General features: G+C 42.8%; 1 protein-coding gene across 2 annotated transcripts in view; it reads right to left on the bottom strand.

The window, feature by feature from the left end:
* Positions 1–7,971, bottom strand: part of foxn2a (forkhead box N2a) — a 26,381-nt gene extending 18,410 nt beyond the window's left edge. The window contains exon 1 of one of the 2 annotated variants that reach the window (XM_080546585.1): positions 7,835–7,971. The gene's annotated coding sequence lies outside the window, so the exon portion shown is untranslated. Of the gene's footprint in view, positions 1–791; positions 847–7,834 lie in introns of those variants that run through there. The other variant, XM_080546586.1, reaches the window with a different exon arrangement.
* Positions 7,972–15,000: the final 7,029 nt, after the last annotated feature.

Here is a 15,000-nt window from a genome sequence, read left to right as displayed (position 1 = left end):
ACAGAGAACCGAGAGAAGGAAACACCTCGACACGGTTAAGGAAGTTAATTTTCATTGGCATACTCACCCACTTCACACACAGACACACACCTGCACCTCACACACACCTTCCTTATCCAGTGACAACAGGAGGCTAGGGGAGTTCCCACCATGAAGGACTAGCTTAGCCCCCTCACATAACTGTATTCTCAGTGCCCTGTGAGAGTGTGTGTGTGTGTGCGCGAGTGCGAGTGCGAGTGTAATCCATCCTTAAATTACACCAGAGATTGGGGAGAATAAATCGTAATGATACAACCTGAACATTTGTTCATGCTCAGGGGTATGTTGTGTGTGCTCATGTCTGATCAACAGTAACTGGTCAGCAAACATGCCCCAAAAATGTATCAATAGTACCCCCCATGGCAAGCTATGGGGACATGGTGTAGGCCTCATGGTATATGCCTTAACCCTGAGTGGTAGCCTAAGACTGTTGCAGAGCAGAAAGCAAAAGCAGAGAGAAACCAGAGACCATCCACCAACATCTGAGTCACCCAATTCACATATGCGAGTCAGAGAGAAGAGTATCACGTTGTGCTGGTGACAAACAATACACAATCTGTGTCATTTAGCTCACACACTACCTGGACCTTATCCAGACTACAGAGAAAGTGACATAGGACAGATATATTATAGATAACCCTTTAACTGGGCTAAATGATACACAGCACACAGATGAAAAGCCAAGCTTTAAATAGGTTTGTTAAAGACATCAACTTAGCCTGTGAGCATTTCAATTTAAAAGTCAACATTACTTGATGAGGTCAACAACAGCTTTTAGGGATCCATTCCTTCCCCCCGCCAGTATGGTACGACTGCCACTGACTGTGGTTGAACTGTCAAAGGAGGTGAAGGCCTTCCAGAGTACACCCCTGCCATCACCCAACACGGATACTTTATCTCTAGGGGTCATGTGGTGTAGACTTAAGTGTGTGCAAACAACACTCCCCACCCTCTAGCATAGCGTGTGGCAAGAGCCTCAAATGCTTTTGAATGTCTAAAAACACTGGCAGTAGCTCTCAAGGAAATGTTTATGACAAATAAACATGTTATACTGCCTAAAGCAATAAGACACTACAGAATAACTCACTTAGTCACAGAATAAAAAAAAGCACTCAACAACAACACTCTCTAGATCTGCTTTTTCTTGACTTTGCAATGTTGTTACAACTTCGACTCATTGTTCATGGTTTCAAAATGCATCGATCATCAACAACATTATGTATTTACATACAGCAGCATCCAATATCACAGCGCCGCCCTAGTGGCCAGTCTGTTTCCATGCTGTGTGAGTGAGGCAGATGCTCTCTCTGTGCAGCTGAGAACCCTTACTCATTAACCCCTACTCCCCCCCCTTACCTCCCAACTTCGCCAAGAATCTTGATATCTGTCACCCAAGCCGGTCTGTGGCCTGCATCCTCGTCACACCGCCGTCTCAATTAAAACAAACCCTGTTTATTGAGCCAGGAGTGACCTGGACAAAGGCCCATTGTGGGCTGAGACGCAGGACACAGCCTCTCACTCAATCAAGGCAACGGTCTTATTAGCATCACTTTCAGTTGGGCAGAGCCTAGTGGCCTGCGTCTTAAATCCTCTTCCCAGAAATCAGACAGGCAGAGAGACAGGGAGGGGCAATTTCTGAGGTGTCTAGGGACCAATTCAAAGATGTACATCCATTTGCACCCTCCACACTCAAACACGCAGGCCTAAAAATTCTAAACAAACCCCAAAAGCTATCCTTAGGGTTAGGGTTAGACTTTGCTTCAATAAGATACACAAACCCAGGAGTGGTATTAGAAAAGTAGCACCTGGCAATTCAATTACTGAGGCTTCGAATACTTGAAGAAATTCCTTTTTTCCCCCAAATTATGTCTTCTTACAGTCACATACTGCTGTGGAAAGATTAACTGCTGGTCAAAGGCCATCCTAAAAAAGGCATCTCTCAACCACTTCAACCTTTAGTACCAGAGACACCTCTGTATCAGCATTTAGTCAGTTGAAGTTAAAGATGCTACAGCGCAGGCTTAAATGTCATGGCAACCATTGTGCGCAGAGTTCACGTTTCATCAGCTGTGTGGTGCGCATGGATGTGCTTCATCTGAATGAGCTGAAACAGCAAATACCAGGGAAAATATTTATGACATTGTGCACCTTTCACTCCAGACATCTCTCTTATGCCTCTGTTTTGTTCTGAAAGTTGTGTTTGTTTACCTTTGAGGAACAAGTGCGATGATGTCAACCACTGGCAACGTCAGCTTCCTACATCAGTGTGTGCGCGAGAGATGCATTGTTTCCCAGTCAGTTTTTGTGTGGAAAAAATTATGTAGTACATCTTAAATTGCCGAAATAGAATGTCTTTGTAAATTAATGTTTTTATAATTGTGAGGTACTGTGATGGCTTTTTAGGGCGGATCAGAAGTACATAGATGGTTTATGATATGTAAGTGGACAGGGCCATCAAGACTTCATGGCAGGTGAAAATAGGCAGCCCAAATGTCAGGTAAGACGTTTTGCAGTCTATATTCAGTTCGAAGATTAAAATCTAAGCTGGCAATATTTGTAAGACTGGCTGGCTGGCTACCTGCGCCACAGGTTTGCGTCAAGGAAACTATGAGTCTCCATAAGTGTTATCCAATAGAATGTACCCCTTCATTGGCATCACTCTTCTAATATACCACTCTGCACAAACCCTCCCCTCTGCCCCCTGTTGGGACAGCGCACAGACGTTTGTTTGTGATTGGGGGCCCGAGGGGGGGGGGGGGGGGGGGGTAAGAACGGGGGCAACACGCCTTTGCAAGAAGACACAGCAGTAAACATTTGCAACCCAAATTCAGAGCAGCCGCCTATATTTGATTACTGCACTCTGATGTCACGTAACCAAGACAACTGAGGCATTGCAGGCTCCTGGGGATGTCCCTCCTCCTGGTCGGTTGCTCTTGGCAAAAAAAGAAGGGGGGGCAAACAGGAGATGAAAAATGTGTGCAGCTGCAGTCATTAAAAGCAGTCACCTCCAAACAAAGGCCAGATAATATCAGCAGACAAGAGTCGGGCCCTTGATGGCTGGAGAGCCAAGGTGGCTGGTTCAGTGTGAGATCTGAGGCCACCAGAGATGCTTGGCAGATAGGAGAAACTACACACTTCCCTGTCCCTACAAAAACCACAGAGAGGACAAAATGAAAAGGAGAGATGAGCCATGAATCTATTACAGAATCACAGGGTCTTTTCCTACAAAAAAAAAGAACCGTGGCTTGTGTGACAGCCAGACAACACTGCTTTTTGCTCTTATTTCACTTCATTTAAATCATTATTGCTAGTTAAGAGGTATGATTTAATCTGATCTCTTTTCACTGTGATAGTAAACCAATTCAGAGTAATCAATTTCCTGGTCATACTATTAAACTAATGGTTGTCGCTCAAAACCATAAAGTCATAGATAGGCATCTAACAATCTCTAACTCTATAGTGATAGAAGCCTTTATAATGTCCTTGTCTGGCACTCCATCTCCATGAAAAATATTAGAAAAAAACAACAACAACAACAACAACAACCGTGTTTAGAGAACAAGAAGCCTAAACATCATAAGGTCAATTCTAAATTGTTTAATACAATCAGTCAGCCCTCTCTGGTCATGAAAAGGTCAAAGACCCAGATAATCCAAACCCAGTAATGAGGCCTACAATACGCCGTGAGCATTGAAGATGTTCCCACATTGAGTGTTAATTGGGTATAAAGGGGTGCCGAGTGCGGCTCCTAAGTAAACTGAAGTCAATAGAAGAATAGGAGGAGGAAAGTTCTCTTCATACTTAGCACACTAACCTAACACACAGGACTTCTTTCTCAATGGCTTTTAATCCTCAAAGACACACACACAGGAGACACTTCCAGAAGCATACTGCAGCTGCGAGGGATAGCCTTACTTCACTCTAGTCTAGGTCAAAGTCCATCATGCTGTGAAAACATAGATTAGGCACTTTCTTGTCAAGGTAATGGGGATTGCTTGGCATAAACACAGTATTACATACTACTATAATAAGCATGATGAGGCATAAACCCTCTCTGATAGGTTGTCAAATAGCTTACTTCAAAGCAAATAGGGCCTAGACACGGTGCATGAAATCTAACCATGCTCAAGTGTTGACAAGCAGACCAGTAACTTTAATACTAGCCTGTGTCAGGCATAATAAGAGCTTTATGACCAACATTTATGACCAGCATTTAATCAACAATGGGGCACCTAGACATGTTTCAAAATCATTTGTTTTTCCATTCCCGGTTTTCCAGCGTAACAACTCACAAATCTATAGTCGGTGTTGTGCTCTTTAAGAAGTCCCCTAGGAAATTGCCTAGAATATTCACCAAGATTGAGCAGCTGGCTTTCTATTCCTCTTGTTTGATTAAATAGCATAGCTTCCACTCTGTGTTATATGGTGTTGAGGGCAAATCAAAACATGGTGCTCTCTCATGCCGGCAATGTAAATAACCTTATTATGGGGAGCCCAAGCGAAGATGACACCGCTCCACTTGTGACAACCTCCCGTCTCCACGTGCCTGTGCAGTGAAAACCCTCGTAATGCTGCTGGCATGAAACGGTTATGGCAGGTCTTATTTATAGTAATGAATGCCATGAAAGTGAGCTTGTCTCAGGCTATTTTGGACAGCAAAAATACTTACCCTTCTGCAGCCTCTGTATACACTAGACCAGCATGTGTACTTTGAAACACACTCACACACACCAAAAAAAAAGAGAAAACCCAGATGGTTCTCAGCAAACCACACACACACACACACACACACACACACACACACACACACACACACACACACACACACACACACACGCCATGGAATTCCTGGCAATAAAATAACGACAGGTTGATCACTTCCGTTTCTCTCATTTTATTACCAGTTTCCTTTGTTTTCTGCGGCACATTTGTCAGCAAACAACATCTGTTTAACGAAACAGGAACACTGTCCCTGCACTATCACGGCACAATAGCATAATGATCAATTGGATGTTTATAGGGATTGAATGTCACACCACCAACCAGTTACCTTTGGGAAAAAGAGAATGCAACGCTTGGACTATGTTTGGAAAGTATTCTGTATCTGGGACAATCTTGTGATAATCCACTACATTGTGTACTTAGCACAGCCTAGCCACTAGTGCTGATGACCAACATCAACCTTTGCACTACATTCATGATTATGAGGTCAGCCCTTCTCCCTTACACACTTTCATATTCCAAGGAAAAGATCCTGTTTGCTCTACTATGCAGTCATTTAGCGACATGAAACAGTACTACTACTATACAATCCTAGATTGTCATTAGTGTTGTTCCGATACCGATACTAGTATCGGCATGGCCACCGATACGCACAAAAATGCTGGTATCGGTATCGGCGAGTACTTTACAAAAACGCAAGTTTTTTTTGTTTTTTCTTTTACTTAAGTTTTACAAAAACTTTACGAGTTTTACAAAGGTTTTGAGCAGTGCCAGACTAAGTGTTAGCAATAATTTTACATCGAGGTGAGTATGCGGCTCAAAAAACATGTTTTTTTGTTTTGTTTTTTCAAACGCCATGGTATCGGATCGGTACTCGGTATCGGCAAGTACTGCACGGTCAGGTATCGGTATCGGGATCAAAAAATGGTATCGGAACAACACTAATTGTCATAATGTATTTGCGGAATGTGATCAGGACCTATGGAGAGATCTACTATGATTACTTTGTCCCCTGTCATAATGTGTTTGCGGAATGTGATCAGGACCTATGGAGAGATCTACTATGATGATTACTTTGTCCCCATGCTGCTCAGTTCCAAAGACCAACGTATCACCAACAGACGGGATGTCAAAGGGACACATCCCCCGGGGACACATCCCGGGGCCAATGTACATCAGTTGAGGAGGGGGGGTCAACGGCTCGAGGTCGTAGAGTAAACTTTAAGAACTGCACTTCTTCTATATGTTTGTAGGCCAATTGTGTGTGGACACAAATAATTGGTTCAAACAACCAAACAACTTTATGTTGCGACGCACAATGTACAAAATGAGTGCGTGGACGGGAAAGTGTAAACGAGCGACAATGCAGTCCAGATTTGAATAACAGAGCGCACACACACACACACACACACACGCGCACACACACACAAAACAGATCATGTTAACATGTTTATGTACATGGCGACTCATGTGACGTCAGAGGCGGTTGGTGGATGAAAATGAGCTTGCGTGAGCCACGTGCCAAAGTCTCTGAGCTCAAAAAGGATTCCGCAAAACAGTAAAAAAAAAAAAAAATATATATAATATAAAATAAATAGCACGGTAATAGCAGATCTGTTCCAATGGTAGTTTCCTATCTTCAGAAGAGCAGCGACAGTAGCTATCTATATTCAATAGATGACCACACAACCGTACAAACTAACATAAACACGGATTACCCCCCCCCCTCTCCCCTTTCAACTATCACCCCCCTCTCAAAGTTGCCCTACATTTTTTTCGTCGCATGATTGAAAGCCAGTTGTTCGCATGAACAGGCCAACATCGACGAATGTTTTGAAAAATGTATCTAGCTGATCAATTTCATTCGGATCTTGTTACTGTAAATCACCCGTGTAATAAAAATAAGTACAGTAGTTTTGCCTGGCTGCGATCGCTAGTGGTTAAATAACAAACCGTGAGTTTAGAATTATAAGGTTCTATCTCCGTTTAGGGTAGTTCAGAGATATTGAGCGTCCAAGTTTTTACATTCCATTATGTTTTGTGAGATGGAACCTTTGTATTTTATTAATTATTACTAACTCAAAAATGGCAACATTTTAAAAAATAACACCACACAGGCATTAATAAACACCTAATGGATCAGATTATGTAAAAAAACTCAATTTTGACAAAAATTTAGATAGAACCTTATAATTCTAACGTCACGAAACTCAATTGAAGTGCGATCATGTCATAATCGCGTGGCGAGTGGAACACAGAGGTGAAAGGTACACACACACGTTCCATTCCATGTCAGCAAAGCGCAACACAATCTGACCAATTAAAATCAAGATGATGGGAGAACATTGTGAGGTCATGATTCGAATGCTGGACACAAAATATCAAATCTGGATACATTGTTGCATTAATATGTAACATCATACATATAATTTAACCGCCTCTGAAGTCACATGAGTTGCCATGTACGTAAACATGTTAACATGATCTGTTTTGTGTGTGTGCGTGTGCGTGTGTATGTATGTGTGTGTGTGTGTGTGTGTGTGTGTGTGTGTGTGTGTGTGTGTGTGTGTGTGTGTGTGTGTGTGTGATATATGTACATATATTATATATAATTATATCATATATGTAACATTATCGCTCACGTTGTTTAATTACAACACATTGAAACAGGCTATTTTGAACGTTAGCTTCTAACGTTAGGCTCGACCACAAAAGAAGTTTGCTACCCAGCTAGCCCCGACAGCTAAGAACACCCAGCCACATGGACCACGACGCCAGTAACTTCGTATAGATAATAGTTATATAAGGCATATATATATCAAATAGAGGCTTGGAAATGATAAAAGTTTCAATGCGCTTCTGAAACCTATTAACATTCAACCATGAAAAACCCAAAGCAAGCAAAATCTCAGGGAACAAATGGGGGAAGTAGCTGCTTGCTTATGTGATCTGCCATGCTGCTGTATCAGTCACTGGACTAGTTCACGAGCTTTTTACGGAAAACAGACTAAAGCATTTATACATATTTGACACAATAATCGTCAATAAAGACACGTTCTTGTCAAGTACTTACATTCATGCACGCGGTGCCTTAGTGAAGTACGGCAGAGGGATTGTGTCCAATACGTTCAGATGTCTGTGTCTCGCGCGGTGTCAGAGATCAGACCAGGCAGCTGTTTCCTCCATCCACGCAGCGCGAGCGCAGATCACGCCGCACAGCCAACGCTACCGAACCCCGCGCCGTCGCCATGGCAACAAACGCACTTTCAGCCAATCATAACCCCTCCCCTTCCATATTCAGCCAATCATAACCCCTCCCCTTCCCATCTCCCCTGGCAACTGCCGCAGCGCAGAAGCGAAGCGCGCGGTGATCACGCAGTACACGCACGCCATTTATTTTTCGACTTGACCATACTTTCTATCGCACGAGCGTTCGGTTTAGTTGTACAGTGTACAGGCCAAAAGTTTGGACACACCTTCTCATTCAATGCGTTTCCTTTATTTTCATGACTATTTGGTACATTGTAGATTCTCACTGAAGGCATCACAACTATGAATGAACACATGTGGAATGATGTACTTAACAATAAAGTGTGAAATAACTCTAAATATGTCTTATATTTTAGATTCCCCAAAGTAGCCACCCTTTGCTTTTTTGTTGTTAATAACATATATAATAATAATATTAAATATAATATGTGTTAATAATAATATGTTATTATTTAATATTATTATTATTATATATTTTATTAACAACAAAAAAGCAAAGGGTGGCTACTTTGAGGAATCTAAAATATAAGACATATTTAGTGAGTTATTTCACACTTTTTTGTTAAGTACATCATTCCACATGTGTTCATTCATAGTTTTGATGCCTTCAGTGAGAATCTACAATAGTCAGGAAAATAAAGGAAACACATTGAATGAGAAGGTGTGTCCAAACTTTTGGCCTGTACTGTATATTTCAACAATTATACAGTGTGTCTTCCTTGTTGTCTCTCTCGCGATTGGTTTCAAACAATTTGATAACAATTTAAATAAAACTGAACAGCATTATGGTGAAAGTATTAGGCGGCAGGGATTAGAAAGCACCACTTTCTTTAGCGGAGAGGCCACAGCCAATAGCCATGATGATGGTACCAGATTCTATCAAATGCAGCTTTTATCTATAAACTGTTGGTCCGGTTACTTCAAGAATGCAAAATGCATTCTACTTTTAGCTCACCACTCACAGTGTGATATGTCAGGCTACATGATGACGTCGATCATCTAGGTCTAGACCTGATATGGAAAGGTACGGCCGTAAATGTCTATTACAACATCTCTCATTTCACTTGGATTGTGGTAGAGTGATTGTCTGACCAAACTGTTACTCTCACATAAGGGTGATACATGACTCCTTAGACTCGTGTCTGTGCACCTTATTCTGTATAGGCCCCAGGCCCAGTGGCATATGCACCATGCACAATAGGTTTATTTTATTGCCCATCATTTGCAAAAGCTGTTGTCAAAGGTTATATGCACTGTATGGTGTTTTTAGCCTGCTCTATTAGGCTACATCTTATTTGATTCAGCATCTAAGCCTACATTTTTGTTCATTTTACAAATGCCACTCTGCTAAAGCTCTAATAAAACTCACTATAATAAAGCTGTTTTTTAAAATGCTTTTGTATCCCCCCTCTTGTGGATACACACCCAGTTTCGCTTCATGTCCTTTAGTTCAACTGGACAAACAGGATCTCCAGTGAATCATAGGGTGTGAGGCTATGCTACTGGAGTTAGAGGGTTAAACAAGACCTGTTTACCCAGGTGCGGTTGACCTATTTCTTTTTTAAGTGTTTTATAAGCCGAAAACGTCTTATTTTGTTGTCTTGGTGTGAGGCATAAAGAAAACAATGTTTGCTCTGGTCCTTGATATAAGGTTTCTTCATTCACACTTGGTCCCACTCTCTTTCTTTCTGAGGTTGCATATTTTTTTTACAAGCACAATTCCCCATGGCTCCTGTTACTGAGTCACATGGTACTTCTCACTTGGAAAAGGATGGACATGATGCAGACAGATGTCTGTTTCTGGTTTGGTGGCTTATGACCTTTGTGAGACTGCACTAATTAATTCCATTTTTATCAGGGCCTCTATGCCATCCACCCTCACGAGACAATCACATATTACTGTTAATGTTAGAAAGAGGTGCTAGTGATGCATAATCTAGGAGTTTACAGTATTTAAGTGACATGCAGAAAGGGTGCGCTGTCTATGGAACATAAATTAGATACATTGACAGAAATTCACTAAATAATTTTAGCTATAACTTTCTTAAGTGGTGTTCCATGTTCCTTTCCAACCATTCAGACCATTCATGCTTCGTGAAGCCCTGTGTGTGTGTGTGTGTGTGTGTGTGTATGTGTGTGTGTGTGTGTGTGTGTGTGTGTGTGTGTGTGTGCGTGTGTGTGCGCGCGTGTGTGTGTGTGTGTGTGCCTGTGTGCGTGTGTGCGTGTGCGTGTGCGTGTGTGTTTGTGTGTGTGTGTGTGTGTGTGTGTGTCTCACATAGACAACTACCTGAGATTAAGAGGAAAGACAAAGACCAAGAATGATATTCATGGTACCTTTCATGGTAATTATGTGCTATTCAGATAGATTATTTGCATCCATACATCTGCATTTCCTTTAGGTGAATGTATGAGGAGTGTGCAAGGATTAATGACCAGTGTCAGAGGATGCTTGAATTCATCACAGTCATTCACTTACATTTCACGTTTGCTCAGGTTGCTGTAGCATCATTTCCATGCACCCTGAGCTATTCATAGGGCCAGCTTAGACTGTGCCCCATTTCTCCACCCAGTATCACTCCTAGAGATGATGAAGTTGCAACGCCAGCAAATGAGAGAGGAGAATGCGATATAGCAATCACCAGGGCAACAGAGCTGATTGAGGATGCCTTGAAAAGACAGAACCATTAGCCTGTGTGCCTGCAATGGTGCTAATCTGATTTGAAAGCTGTTACTACAATACAGCATTATGCCTTAGCGACTACTGACAGTGACGTCCATATACCCCTAATTCAAGAAGTACGCCACAGACCAGACAACTGACAGAGTGCTAAGGTTGCCGAGGAAATAGGAAGAGGTACAGTTGGGGCTGTGACTTGGGCTGCATTTACACTGCCAGGCAGAAGTGACACAGTTCAGATTTTTTTTGCTCAGATGTGGCACAGATCGGATATGTATGTATACATATGTATGTGTAACCAGTAAAAATCACATTGAATCTGATATTCTCAGATCCGATTCAGGCATCAATATGTGGAAATAAATCTGATATGAATCGGATGTCTGTCATTTTGACTGTGATCTAAACGGACAGGTCGTATATTTCTTAGTAATTCCGATTCGCATTGGAAAAATTGGATATGGGTCATTTTAAAAAGTAGATGTAAACAGGCGTTCCAATAATATAGACCAAAAATCGGTACTAGGCATTACGACCTGCAGTGTAAATGCAGCCATAGTGACATACTGAAAACAAAAGGAAGCATGGGTATAGGTAGGATTCAGAGGTGCGAGAAAGGCGGTTATAATTGAAGATTAAAGATAGGCATAAGTGTGATGGATTAGTGTGAGATAAAGAGTGTAAGGAGATTGGAGAGCTATGGTGGAAGAAAGGGAATGTGATGAAGTTGGATAGCTGGGACATGAGGAAGAGGAGTTGAAAATACAGGCTTCAGTGTTCTGAGGAGTTCTAGAGAATTGAGCGATGGAGCACATGGATAGCTATGGTATGGATGGAGCACATGGATAGCTATGGTATGGATGCTGCAGGGCGGTGTGTGTGGGAGGGTGCAGTGTGTCAGGGGAGCAGACAGGCTGTGGTGGTGTTGTGTCCAGGAGCCCTGCTGCTTTAATGGTTCATAAATCTGTGCGGCCTGGCTGGCCTGACGCTGCCCCACTGAGACCCTCTCATGCGGAAAATGAATCAGGCCGTTTTTACAGAGCGCAAGTGTCGAGGCTCCCACCCTCCCCTCCTGCCCGCTAGCCGATAAGAGCCGCCGCACACGCACAGCACTCCATTTCAACCAGCCCAGAGCTCGTAAAACACTCCATTAATGACAAACCCTGTTTGTTCCCTACTCTTCATTCTAGCTCGCTCCTCTGTTTCCCTTCCTCTCTCCTCCCTCCTCTTTCCTGTCATTACACCTTAGATATCTTTCTCGAGCATGCACTACACAGACACACACTAACACATATTTTTTTCCACAGTCGCCAAGGACCTGTGATATCCTCCGTCACTGTGCTGGAATATGGAATTGAATAAGTTTATGCCTGTTAATGCATCTCTTGAATCCTTGATTACATTTGAGCTGCTGTAATGTTGGAATATACAGTAATTGGCACACATTTTAATCATTTATTTCTGTCCACATAGAAACAAGTATACAGGGACACAAATACTGAAGGCACAGATGGGATGCATTCACAAACAGACATGGACAATGTCTTTCACATACAACAGGACAAGACTCACGGGTACAAGTAACACCGTCTCCGCCATATATGGCGGCTGCCAATAATCGCAGAGACAGAGCAATACTTGCTGAGCCTTTTTGCTTCTCCCTTGGACATTCCCAGTAGACGTAGTCCTCTGACAACCAATCTGTGCACATGTCCAAGACTGCCAAATATAAAGACTAATAGCGTACACCTATAGCCTAGCTCTGAGATGGTGTCTACAAGCTGCTGGTATTTCATGACCTTAGTCATGAAGGCTTCCTCTAGGCTTATATCAAAGGTGCATGCTACCTCTAATACAGACACCTCTCTGGACTCTTCATTAACAACAACAACATCTGGTGTGTTAGCAGACAACTGTGAAAAGTGACATTGGTCATTACAGAAATTGAACATGGATGCATTGACACAAGCATGTGTATACATTTTCACTGTAACTGGGAAGTGGAGTGATATGTCCTTTACTATAAGGCTCACAATTCTGTCATGACGTGCTATATACCGTACATTCCTTTGTAAACATAACAGCCATTCAAGATATGTGATAGTGTTTCTGTAACCTGTTCTGTGGTGTGGTGCAAGCAATGAGGAACCTGAGTGGAGGGAAACCAAATAGAGAGGTTGAGTCTGGTAGGAAGGACTTGTAATCTGGCCTTGGTTGTGAATATGACAATGTCCTCATCGAGTGCAGTGTTTTTTAGAAAATAATGGGAAACAGAGTGATCAGCTGTGGGAAGACATGCCAGTTTTCCCTGGAGTTTCAGACCAGTCCAGTGTTGTTGTTGTTGATGTTGATGAAGGTCCATGAGAGTCCGTCTGGGCCCTCTAGATGTTAGCTGGTGGCTCTGTCCAGCAAAGGAGGCTGTTGCCCTGACCTGTGTGAGAGGGTCAGATATACAGTTCTCTGAGACCCGAACAGTCTCAGAGTCAGACCGCACCCACTCCAGGGACACCCCGGCTCGGACACAGAGGTCATTCAGGTCTGGCCAATCAGACCAGACTCCAAAACCAGCGGAATGAGTGTCCAATTTTCCACACACACACACACACACACACACACACACACACACACACACACACACACACACACACACACACACACACACACACACACACACACAGGCACACTTTCTGGACTATATCCTCATTCCTCAGTCACACAATGATGTTAGAGATGTGTATGTGCATTAAAGGGGCAATATGGGATTGGTACATCAATGTTTTAAACAAGTTATATATAGCTATTGATTCTTTAAGAATATAACTTATAAATGCCTCAAGAGCTTAGTTCAACTATCTTGCCTCTTTAAAGATTGCATGAGGTTTAGGCAGGAGAGGACACTTCCTCTAAAAGCAGTTATAACCTGAGCCTGCTGGTTTCTCCTGCCATTGGAGGAAACTAGTGGTGCCCTCATCACTCTCCTCTCAGCAATGGGAATATGCTTTTAATTAATTCGTTAAATTAATTGAAATTCCACCAGGGTGTGATTTGGAACATGCGCATGTAATTGCATTGCGACGTCACCATCTTTGTTTAGTGTGATTGGTCTCAGTTCTCACCACTTGACTGGTCTCGACACCTGTTTTTTTTATTGTATAGCCACTGTCAAATGCAATTTTGCCAGCCCATCCATCTTCTAGACCGTTGAAGACATCTATTGGGATTCAGTCAGGCTATCAAACAGTCACCTCAGGCTAAAACACCAATGCCACCTAATAACACCACAATAACAACATGAGTTGGGGAAGTCAGCAGCAGTAGGCTTTCTACAAAGCTAGCACAGTCAGTGATTTGTTGATCTTTGGCTTTTTTAGTCACAGATGACAATTCAACCTGGTAGTGTGTTTGCTCACACACAGAAACAGACACAGAAACAGACACAGAAACACACACACACACACACACACACACACACACACACACACACACACACAAACAGCGCCAGTGCTGCCTGCCTACACAGTTGTGGCATTTAGTTCTATTTCCATAGATAAGGACCTCAAGACCGGTGGACTGGGTAAACAGGGAGTATTTGCATTCACCCAAGGGCAAGTACTGCATGTTTCTGTGAAGCCGTCACTGGCCACCTGGTGTAATGAAATGCACCAACACAGAAGTCATGAGTGCCGTTTCAGGTTTATTACACAATATGATGAGTATCAAAGTTCACAATAAGTGGGGGAGGGATATCAAATACAAAATGGGTGGACATGGAAACCTTTGAATACTCGGGCTTAGCACAGACCACGTTTTGTTGAGGGGGGGGGCGGGGTGTTAGCAGAGTTTTTGTTTGAGGAGTGGGGGCTTGCGCTAAATCGGCAGCAATGTGCTAAATCGATGGTGATGGGGTAGATGCCAACTATTCGTTCCATGATCCGGAGATCCAGGGCGATTCATTAAACATGAGGGGCTAGAGCCCCGGATGCCCAGGCCTAACTACGTCAATGGTAACACCTGTAGAATGTTGTATTGGCAACCTTTATTATTCCAAAATTGTACAAACTGTCCACCTCTGAAAACGGCTACAACAGGGTGTGGTCAACTGCTTTCTTTCAAAAAAATGGTGTCAACTTCTCTGTTCTTCAGGTTTATATCCCTAGGGGTCTCGCTCCTCCGTGGCCTACAGTGATAGTCTAATGTAGTGGAGTGTGTTTGCTTACAGAAGCCCTGTGTTTGACAGGCCTTTGTGCTAAGCAGACCTTATGAATTGTGTCAACAGGCGCTGGTTGTCTCTT

This window comes from Nansenia antarctica, assembly GCF_963989245.1.
Source record: "Nansenia antarctica genome assembly, chromosome: 1".
NCBI classification, from domain to species: Eukaryota; Metazoa; Chordata; class Actinopteri; order Argentiniformes; family Microstomatidae; genus Nansenia; species Nansenia antarctica.
This window is presented reverse-complemented; position numbering and strand designations above follow the sequence as displayed.